The 11,598-nt window shown below is 39.2% G+C and overlaps 1 protein-coding gene across 8 annotated transcripts in view; it reads right to left on the bottom strand.

Annotated features, from left to right (window-relative positions):
• LOC107087863 (autism susceptibility gene 2 protein-like) overlaps positions 1-11,598 on the bottom strand; it is a 445,596-nt gene that overhangs the window by 396,894 nt on the left and 37,104 nt on the right. The window lies entirely within an intron of this gene.

Genomic DNA, 11,598 nt, shown 5'->3' with positions numbered 1-11,598 from the left:
AGCTTTCTGTTCTGATCAGTTCAATTACTTTAACATGTTAGAGGCAAAAGTTGTTCAGGTAATCGGAGAGAGCTTCACTTACTTTGCCTGCCCAATCTATTTAAAGCTAAAATATGAGTTATACATACAGTGTAGAAAATACACTGCTTAAATCAGTATTTCCTAAAGCGGAGGTCTTCAACAGGGGGTCCGTGACCTCTAGGGGGTCCATAGAGGTGGGTCACAAAAGTTTTGGTTGATTAGCCTTTTTTTATCTTCCTCCTTGAAATTTTTTCCAATAATTGAAATGTCTTTAAACACATTAACAGAAATTCAACACAATGTAGTAAATAGATAAATGGAGGCAGAAGATGTCTTTCAGTCATCAATGCACACATTCAGTGACACTGAATTTCTATGAGAAAAAGACCCGCCCACTCCACTTTAAAAAAAAAAGTGTTTTCAAGAGCATGCATGAACCCATTTCTCCTCCTGATCGTCCTGTTTAAAATGTGCTGCTCTCACAGCTCATTGGAATTTAAAGCAAACTGACCATTAAAGCAAACTGACCATTCGGACAGACGATCACTGATTTTTGCACATAACTTCAACTCCACCATCTTTATTGGTCGCTGCTGTCGGGTAAGGACAGCCTATGGCGAAAACTGGCCGCTGTGACAGTAAAATCCCATAATGCTTTGCGAGGTCAGCTCTCTGCAAAAGCATTCTGGGATACATCTGCCTCCTCTAAGGCCTTTCTTTTCTTCTCATTCACTTCGTAGACACTTCCTCTCTTACGACCCTCAACCATTTTCAAAGAACTGCAGTGAGAAAGGTGAGCTTCAATGACATCGTAGCTCACCACAGATATACATCAGAAAGTGCGCATGCACAGAAATAGATGGTTAATGGGACAAGCACATAGGACGGCCTTACATAAACATTTCACCAGAATGATTGACAATCAGGAGGACCACTTATTGAGATGATCCACCAGGAAATAAAAGATCGTCCTCTATACCTATAAGTCTACATTAATATAAATGGAGCCATTTTCTTCTTCCCAACTTAGCAAACAACTCCCATTGACAGCATTGCTAAAAGTTGGCCTACTTCCTTTTCTTGTAGCAGCATACCACATGTCTGTGAACCAAAACCTGTGAGTTTTAGATTCAAGTTTAAGACTTGTAATACATGTCACATTTATTCTCTTAGACAAAAAGGCAAAGCCAAAAGTATTGTTTGTCTATTTGTGAAGACAGACAAATCAAGCCAAAGGATGTTAATTATCCTAGATGGAGTCTGTAGCAACCCTAGGTGTCTACAAGTACCAAGTGTGTCTAAAGACATAAAATACTGTGATCTGTTTGTATATTAGCTTCTTCCAGCTAGCTCCATTACAGTTTTGCCCCCTGGGGATACTAACATTAAAGAAAAGAAGAAAAAAAAACAGCTACAGGCACAGAAAACTGTCAAGGATAAGTCTGTGCAGTAAGGCTGCTGCAAAATGTTAAAATTTGGATTAATGATGACTGACAGCTCAACGAAAGGCATTTTCCAAAGGGAAATGGCTTTTATTCTGCCAAGAAAATCAAAATAGGGAAGTCTCTTGGCTAAAGGAGGGGGTAGTCATTATTGGTTTGACTAATAATGCTCTGGCATGGGCCGTTAAAAACCTGCTGCATTTAAATCCTCCGTCAGGCAACTACAGTTGGATTTTGAAGAACAGCTCCTTTACTGTGGTGTGTGTTGGTCACATTGGTAGGGTGAAATAAGGCACCCCCATTACCACTTTCCTCAAAATGTGACTTGTTGATCACTAGCCACTATCCCTTTGGACATACAGTAAATATTGCAGTAATGGGATGGATTTAAATAACTGGCATACATGCAGCATGTGCTTTACACAAGATTTTGATGCTGAAAGATCATCTTCATCGTGTCCTAAAATCAATGGAGTCTTTCTATTTTTCTTTCTTAGTGAAGGGCATCAGATAAAACTGATTGATTCAGACCCTATAAAAGGCAGCTTTGAAAGAGTCATGGCAGTCTCCTGCAGACAAATTGAGACACATGTTCCATCCGCACTGCTGTGAATACATGACAGTCTTTGCTAATGATGTGACACTGTCTTGAAAGCCTCTGGGTTCATATTAATGTATGTGTGTGTGGGGGGGACATCCCCCTAAGTGCAGAGACCTGAAATTAGGCAGAACAAGCCTGCAATAGACAGAGAGACACAGAGAGAGAGACGAGGGAAAGGTGAGGCACACTTAAAAGCCCCGTTTTGACACTAATCTTTGTTGCAGGGGAAATGCTATTATCAGGCTGGCATCAGCCTGTGGTACTGCAACTGTTTGCTAAACAAGTGCCAGGATAGCCTAGGACTCATTTGCAATCTGACTCCATTTCCACTGATTTTGATATGATAATGTTCGCCTTGTGTTTCTCTGCTCACTGACAAAAGATGTCCCTTGTATCTGAACTCTCTTTGTTGACGACTGTGTGGAGAATGTGTCTTTATGCAGCTTAAGAGAAGGAAAGTTAACAGTATAAATCAGTCTATTGCAAACCCTCTACCTTCCCTGAGCAAGTCTGAAGGGAGACTGCTGACAAAGCACATGTAGCCTGCTTGCTAGAGCATTCATCCAGAGCTGGATAGACACAATTACACCCAAAGAGGCAGAGTAGAATTGAACCGCAACATGCAGTCGCATATTATGCTTATTATACAATACTACTGAGACAAGATCAGACCACATCTACCAGAAAACATACTGATGAAGTGAAAAGACACATTTTCTGGGGCAATTTATACATCCTGTTAGTTGGTACGGAGCCCCTCTGATGACATGGTAAAAAAATATTTTTAATTGTGGCCACAAAGTAGTATTTTGTGCTCACGAAGTACTATTTCGTGGCCACGCAATAAGTTTAACGTGCGCACGAAATACTTATTAATAATATTAATATCATTCCTGGACAACTGGGTAAGCAAATCGAGCTTACCCAGTCGGTCTCCGCCAGTCACGTGACATTTGTTGCTAAGACGCTATTTTAGGTGGAAAAGGCGTAGTGTAAACAACCGCAGCAATGCTAAACGAAGGACTAAAGGCCCGTTTACATAGCAGCCTGTCCAAGATAAGTCATTACAGTTAACATAAGCCTGAAAACAGGGGAGAATTTATTGATATTATTAATAAGTATTTCGTGCGCACGTTAAACTTATTGCGTGGCCACGAAATAGTATTTCGTGCGCACGTTAAACTTATTGCCTGGCCACGAAATAGTATTTCGTGCGCACGTTAAACTTATTGCCTGGCCACGAAATACTACTTCGTGCGCACGAAATACTACTTCGTGGCCACAATTAAACATTTTTTTGACCATGTCATCAGAGGGGCTCCGTAAGTTGGAAATTGCAAGAGAAATAATTAAAATGGCTCATCCAGTGCAAAGAAACTCCAAATTCAGTCAAATAGGCGTTGACAGCTTTCCATTTACTTTGATTTACAAATTGAATGGAATTGAAACCTACTCTGATGTTTTAAGGAAATTTAACCAAACGCATCCATATATTCAGCCTTCTAACTTTCATAAAGTGGTAAAAATTCTCCACATCTGATTTGAAAAGAAAACTAAAGTTTAAATCAACAAATTACAGGTTAAGGTAGGTTGTATGGAACAATAAACCTTAAGGTGCAATAAGCTGTTGCCTGTAGACAAAAAAAAAGATGTGTGACAAGCAAAACCTCTGTCTACCTTAACCCCAGCTGCAATCCCGCTGTGCGCTCCCCCATATCAGGTAAAAAAAAAAGAAAGATGTCTAGTAAAGGAGTAACTGAGAACTTGAGAACTTTTATTTTGGCAAAGGATCCTCTTCAGATAACCAATTTGACCCGCTGGATCCTCTCTCCGTTATTTTGCAGCTTTCTTTAGGCAGGATGGGGCTAAGTGGTGACTGGCAGCCTCTATGCACATGGCCATATGCTTGGCCCAGCTTCTAATCATAAGACTGAAGGACACAGAAAAATGGTGTGTAACTTCACATGATCTAATAACTATTTCTTAGTTCTTTGGATCTAGAAAATGTATTATTGCTTTTTGCTTCTTCAATTTTCAAAATGATATACGTTTACTGAGAAATGTTATGTACTCAGATTCTCCTGAATAATATATTTATCTTCCAAAGGTCAACTAAATGGTAAACAAGCTTGTTTACTTATGTGCAATCTAATCTCAGCTGTTATTTCAATGGCTCGGATAGTTATTTAAAGTTCAGCTCTGCTTGACGCATGTAAGTTTTGAACAGACACATTGTCTGCAACTTTTACAATCAGTGTGGCTTTTCCCCTTGAACCTAATATCATGGCTGATTCTTGGGGGAATGTACAGCCCAGACTACGAGATAACAACACCACACAACATGTAGAAGTAGAGAGCACCACTGTTATTACCAGAGCCTCTTTTTATCATCCAAGAGTGACAGTAATTTCTTTCAAAGAGTTTCTAACAATCTATTAATTACAGCAATATTTGGAGAGCTAAATGATAAGATCTCTTTCCAGAGGAGCCGTCATTCTTCCACCATGTTTTTACTTTCTGAGCCATCTGGGCATCGTTGCTTGAAATGAGCTAATTTGGCTGCATGGACCACAAACCAGGCTTAGTTCTTAGGGCCAAGGAACACACCAGAAACTCATTGCCTTCAGTGGTGTCCTATAACAACTGTAACAACTTTCTCATTTCCATTATGAAACCGATATTGCAGCTTTGCGTTTTGACAGATAGCTTTATTAACAACTTGCATAAATTACAGTCTTAGATGATTATATGTTCAAAAATGTATTTTTTGGCTGATATTGGACACAATTTACAATATCAATGTCAGGCCAGGATTGCTTTTACACTTTCCCAATTATGTGCTACTTTGTTTCTTTGACAGTGAAACAGATTTAGTTCTAGTTTTGTCACAATGAGAACAGCTAAAACCTTTACACTGTGGGAAATGAAAATAAATTATTGCAGATATAAACCATGGCTTAGGTAAAACTAACTTAAAGAATAGGAAGCAATGCCAACGCAGCAGCACCAAAAACTGCTGCTAGAATGATAAGGAGAATATGCTGGTGAAGATTTTTTTGTCATCCAGGTCATAGTCTTTCCAAAAAAAGAACATTTAAAACAATCCACTGGACTTTGTTTTCAAGTTTGAAGACGTTTCACTTCACATCCAGAAAGCTTTTTTAAATGAAACGCTTCCTGAAAAACTCAAGAGTATTTTCTCCAAACACAAAACTCCAGTAAATTTCCAGCCAAACAAGACCCTTAAACAGAGACTAGTGCATCCTTAGGACAAACCGCCAGACCAAATATGAGCGGAGTGGTGTATGCTGTTCCATGCAATGAGGAATGCTCTTTATATTGGAGAAACCAAACAACTGGCTCATCACAGAAGAGCAACCTCTTCTGGACAAGACTTTGAGGTACATCTACACCTTATGGACAAAGGACATTCTTTTTAGGACCAGACTAAGAAAGTAGGTGGTTTGAGAGGGACGTGAAGTAAGCCATCTATGTTAAGAAAGATAAGCCAAAACCCACCAGGTCATTGGCTGAAAAAAAAAATAAGATACAGCTCAGAAAAGGCACTGGGGCTTATTTTAGCTTGAAAATTAGCAGTTTCACCATCTTTCATAGATTTTTATGTTATTATAGGTGTAAAAATTTTGCATTTTGTTATATACACTGATTCTGATAAAAAGTGGAATATATTTGCTTCATAAATTTTTTGTGGCCATCAAAATACTTCAGTGTTATTCAATGGGTCAAATAGTAAAGCAAAGCATAGTAATGGCATTTTGGAACAGTTTGGCACATTTGGAGAGGTTTTGAGATGCTGGTGACACCAAAAGTTCAAAACCTCACAGCTCTGGAACTGTTGTAGCTAGAGGTCTGAAATTTCTGCATTTTTGGTTGACATGATAAAGAACAAATGTAATACAATAAGACCTGCCTTTTCTCAAGCATGTCTTTATTACTGCTGTTCAAAAAAGACCATCATTTTCAAAAATAAAAAAAACCCACTTTGAGTAGTGTTTGAACTGATGCAGCTTAGTGTGTGTTCTACTGACCCAATATTAGACTGTTAGCTTTCAAATAATGTATTGCACGTGTATTTTGGGCTTACAGTTCCTAAGTTATTTGCTTTCGTATTTGGTTATGCAAAATAGGCGAGAACACTTAGATGGGTATGGAGCAATGGAGTCTAACTAAAGAAGCCAAAACAACCCCCATTCCATAGGGTTGGATGCCTTCGTCTTTACAATATACATGTTTTCAAAACAAAAACAAGGATTTGATGGGCTACTGTATAAAACCTCGAACTCAAAGCTATTCCTGACATTTTTAATTGAAAAAGCTTCCTGGATGGGAAGCGAAACGTCTTCAAACTTGGAAACAAATTTTCTTTTTTTGGAGGATGAGTATAATAATTTGGAGCTGTGATTCTACAGAATGGGAAACAGTTGCATGAATCAAGGTTAGCCTGCATTAAACCACACAGTTGACCGTTTATTAAGATAGGGGCCTTACAGAGAGACTTTACTGGATGTTCTATAAAAACTGCGGCACAGCCTCATGAACTGTATGGTCATCAGATCTGTCACGGATCCCATTTTCTGGCGCCTGTAATCAAATGAGGCACTGTGTGAATAGTGCAACGTGATACACACCGCTTAGACTTGGCCAGAGCCAGCAGAAACAAGCACAAAATCATATACCATAACCATTATGGAAATGCTTAGTGCAGCAATTATTCCCTATGGCCACAGACACAGTGGTGCCAACAGACCACAGCTCCTATCTCTGAACACTCTACAGATTAAACACTATATTATCTACTACTTTACTTAATTAATAAGGGTTTTTATTAGATGAAATACAGATGAGGGGGAAAAAAAACAAACAAACGGATATCTTGTCAGTGTTTACTAGAGCTTCACATTTCCTTAAATCAATGTAGGAAACAAGGTTTTTATCTTCGTCCTCAAATGCTGAGCGACACATAGAGAAAGCGGAGCTACCCTGAAGAGTCAATTTGAAGCTGGAATGACATTTCAAACCGCGATACATCCAAATGTTACAGAGAGAAAAACCAACCAGACACCAAACTGCTCTTTGAGTGCTCTTTCCCAAGAGAGGCCCTTTTTTTCCTGAGGTGGTGTTCAGCTGCTGAAAATGATGAGAAATTCAGTTGTAATAAAAAGAAGATAGCTAAGCGAGAAACTCGGGTTGAAATTGAGTGATATATACATTTAAACCTTAACTTCTGTACTAATATATTCCAATCTTGTGACTATTCTTAGGGGTGATATAGGAACATTATCAATAGGGAACTGTTGGGTTTTTAAAAGGCTGATGAAGGATCTAAGTGTATGAGAAAATCATGGTCTGTCTTACAAAATTGTCTCTCTAGCAAAGCCTGAAAGGGATTAGCATAATTTTTCCAACGCTTTGTATAATCTTATTCAACAGAATCATAGAATCTGGAGGAATTTTCTGGGAGAGGAAGCCTAAACTGGCCAACTGTGATCTGTATTTTCTGAGAAAACACTGAACCAAAAACTGTGAGAACCAAGCAGTAGTATTACATCACATAAACAACCTAAAAGTGCATGACAGATGACAGAGATTCATGAAAGCCTTACCCAGAGGGGGGAAAAAAAACAACAAAAAAGAGCACATACTCTAAGTGTGAACAGTCAAATTTTCTTTTGATTTGTGTCTATATCTACTTTGTGTAAAATGGATGAATCGGTGTAACAAAGACCCACTTGCCATGTCCACCCTGAGTGCTGACAAATGATAACAAAAATAAAACTAATGCACGTCAAATGCATTTTAAGTGTCAAAAAGGCAGCAGTAAGCACCAGCGCCTAAACTTGGACGGTTGTGCATTTTGAAGACGCTCTGAATACTTGCCGCTCCTGTTGTTGAGCTGCTCTTTTAAAGGCTATGTTCACACTGCAAGCCTTGATGCTCAATTCCGTTTTTTTTTTTGGAAATCCGATGTTTTTGCGTTGCCGTTCACATTTCCAAATATATACGACTTCTATGTGATCTCCTGTGAGAACTGCATTCATACAACGCAAGTGTCCCGCATGCGCAGTAGAGGACGCAATGACGTCACAAGGCCAGCGTGCTCTGTGGTTACGGAAGTAAACATGGATAGTAGCGCCGGAGTACATCTAGAGATCTTTCCCAACCATAAAAGCACAATCTTTTCAAGATGGTTAAACATAAATACTGCTCTCCGCGTCATCGTCCACCATGGTTGTTGTTTTTCTTGCCGCTTCTTCATAGCAAGACCCAGAATACCTTTGTTGACCTTTGTCAGGTATTAATGACATTCAGGTCGGATCAGTGTGACCTGGCCGTTCAGACACAGGTCGCATTTGAAAAGATCAGATTCGTATCGGATTCAGGATCACAGAGCCAAGTGGCCTGGGTCGCATTGGAAAAAATCGGATCTGTGTTGTTCAGACTGTCATGAAAAGATAAGATACAAGTCGCATATGGGACAAAAAATCGGTGATGAAACACTGGAACAGAAATAAACAACAACACTCTTTTCCTTGAATATAAAAAGTAAATTTTCCAGGCTTTTTAAAACCCTTGGAGTTAAACCCCATTATATATTTATTTATTTTGAATTGCTCCATGCTGACAGTGCTGAAGAGGTGCGTCCACTATTGACTTTTCATGTACACCGGATCCCCTAATGCTAACAACACGTTTGGTCTGAACGCAGCTTTGCACCAGATGCGTACTGAGGTAATGTGGTTATCCTGATTTTTGCCTGAAAATATAAAGCAGATAATAGCTCAACTGTTGAAGTTTTGCTTCTTCTGTTAGGGTTTTATATATATAATCTAGTTTAAGCCAGACTGCAGTTGTTATTGTTATGCCTGAATGTGTCATTGGGATCATGATCCCCCCTTTAGTACCTCAGTGGTAATTGCAGTATCCTAAATTCTTCACCCATTTCGGACATGATCAACCATTAGCCGTCGTTAGAACTCCCATAGAATGGCTTCAGATTGTGCCTCCTCCACCTTCTAGTAGGTTTCCCAGGGTTGATTATATGCAGATTAAAGGCAATAACAGCTGCTTCAGTCGCCTTTTAAGCTGTAAGTTCTATTTATGATATGTACTTTACTAACTAAGCACATACTTTTTGTAAATAACTACATTTAAAACCTTTACTTAGAATGAATTCCACATATTTAAGTCCATATGGACGTATGTGCTCTTTAAAAGCAACACAGGTAACAGGATATGATTTATTTTGTTTATGGTTGTATAATATGAGCGAGATGCTTGAAGAACTACAAAAATTATGTTCAGATTACACATAAATACATTCACAAATTCTTCAGAAATAAAAGGTATTACTTAAGTGTTAGGATTCATTAGGTAATAACAACCTATTGAGCCTACTGGTAGGTAGTAGGGAACAATCTGGAGCCACTCTATGTGACAGAAAACCGCTAATAACGGGCATTTAATGGGATGATAACATTGTCAGCGGCTGATTTCTTCCAAATTACAATAATATGATCTATTCCACAGCTTTATAGCATTGGCTGCATGCGCCTCATGATCACACACAACTTTATGTTCCATCCATAATATTACATTACGGTAACCTGCATCCAGGTAAATACTCTGCAAGGCACTCTAGCTAAGATGAACTTTCACACCAGAATGATGCTTTTTGATAGCATTTAAATACCTTTCAGGCAGAATGATGATGTGTTTTCATCAAAATAAATCTCAATCTCAATCAGTCCTTAGTAACAAGATCAAAGCCAAAAATTTTTCATGATTGCTGTCCTATTGGAACTATTTTTTTATGCATTCACAAAGAAAACATCACTGTTTTAACAATAAAAGCATCCAATCAATCATTGGCTGCCTTTAGTATTGCACTGAATGCAAGAATTTTATCATTAACCAGTCTATTGGTGATCTCACAAATGCAAAACTATGCATGCAATTAAATTATCTGATGCATTCAAGTTATATAGGCAGAAACTTAGTGCTCTGATTGTGCCGCACAGAACTCTCAACCTCCACGAGTTGTAACCCAACACTTGACACCACAGTTCACCCCGAGCAGCAGGGGCAACACAGGAAATCTGTACTCCCCCTCATCCCCCACCAAACCTCTCCCATGAGCTGCTCTGTTACAGCACAGCAAAGCTCTCCTGAGCCCCCCGCTGTAGCAGCTAGCAGTGAACTGTAACGCTCAAAACCCGGAGGAGCCCTCGCACCAATTGGCATCTGGGAGCAAAACACTTGCAGACGTGGTTCTGCTTGTGTGCGTAAAATATCAGTTTGCAAGCGTGAATACGTTGCACATAACCTGAATGCTTGATACACATGTTAGAAGCATTGCTTTGTCTGCGTGTGAGTGTGTAATCTCGCGGCGCTGCAGCCAACACAGCACATGCACACGTTCTACACTGAAACACGCGGAGGGTAATGCGATTACATGGTTCTTTGACAAGAAAACACTTTCTTGCTCAGCTGTTACACCAGCAGTGACGCACGAAAGGAAGGAGAAAAACTCCATTAAAGAACAACAAACAGAAAAAAAGCACAAGGTCAGACAAGTATTTGTCACCTAGATTACACAAGTCAAGCAGGGGAGAGGGAGGAGGAGGAGGGGGCAGCAGTGGTAGTTAAAGTATTCCACTTAGTCCACGCCACCATCCAAACTCATTCCGTCAGCTTGTGAGTCATATTTTTTATAAGCCTGGAACTATTTGCCTCTCTTTACTGACTGATTCAGACAAGGACGTTTGAGGGATGAATGCATGATGATGATGATGAAGAGGGGAGGTTAAATGTAATAACAGAAAAGAGCACAAACCAGAGAGAAGATTGTAGGGATAAGGAATGGCAGGTAAAACTGAGAGGAAATGATTGGATACATTAGCTCATCCGGACCAGTTCTGTCCATGAATGTTCCCTGGAAACATCGCAGGAGACGGATCATGGAAGGACTCCAACAAAAAACACATCACTGTCAGACAATGTGCTACACCTCAGGCTGCTGCAGAGCGGGAGAGATCACTTAGTGAAAGACTGATGTATAATGTATTGTAGGTGTATAAAGAAGCATTATCACAGATCCTTCCTACCAGCAACTGGGAGAATTTATAGCCGCATTGTTACGAAAAAACTGAAAAAGGTATTTATATCTGTGTTGTTTTTAAACACTGTTTTTCACTCTTGTTAATAGTCTGCTGTTTTTTTGTTTTGCTTTTTCTGCTCATATTTTCATACACACATAACATACATCTTAATGAATCTCTTTTAGGAGCACACATTGTTTATCGGTCAGATATCAACCAAAAAATATATGGGCTGGCACCTAAAATTTCAGATATTAACAGGTTGATGGAAACACTTTGCTTCTGTTTAAAATTTTTGTTACCATTTGGAAAATAATAAAACAATCACTGGTCCTCTTACTTGTTGACTGTAATTCTTGTGTTTGAGTTTTATAACTTGACCTTTTCTACGGCTGCTCACTGGTGCAGTGGGTAG

The sequence above is a fragment of the Cyprinodon variegatus genome, unplaced genomic scaffold (genome assembly GCF_000732505.1).
Source record: "Cyprinodon variegatus isolate N-32 unplaced genomic scaffold, C_variegatus-1.0 Scaffold197, whole genome shotgun sequence".
Taxonomy (NCBI): Eukaryota; Metazoa; Chordata; class Actinopteri; order Cyprinodontiformes; family Cyprinodontidae; genus Cyprinodon; species Cyprinodon variegatus.
The sequence above is the reverse complement of the archived record's forward strand: the minus strand, read 5'-3'. Positions and strand labels throughout refer to the sequence as shown.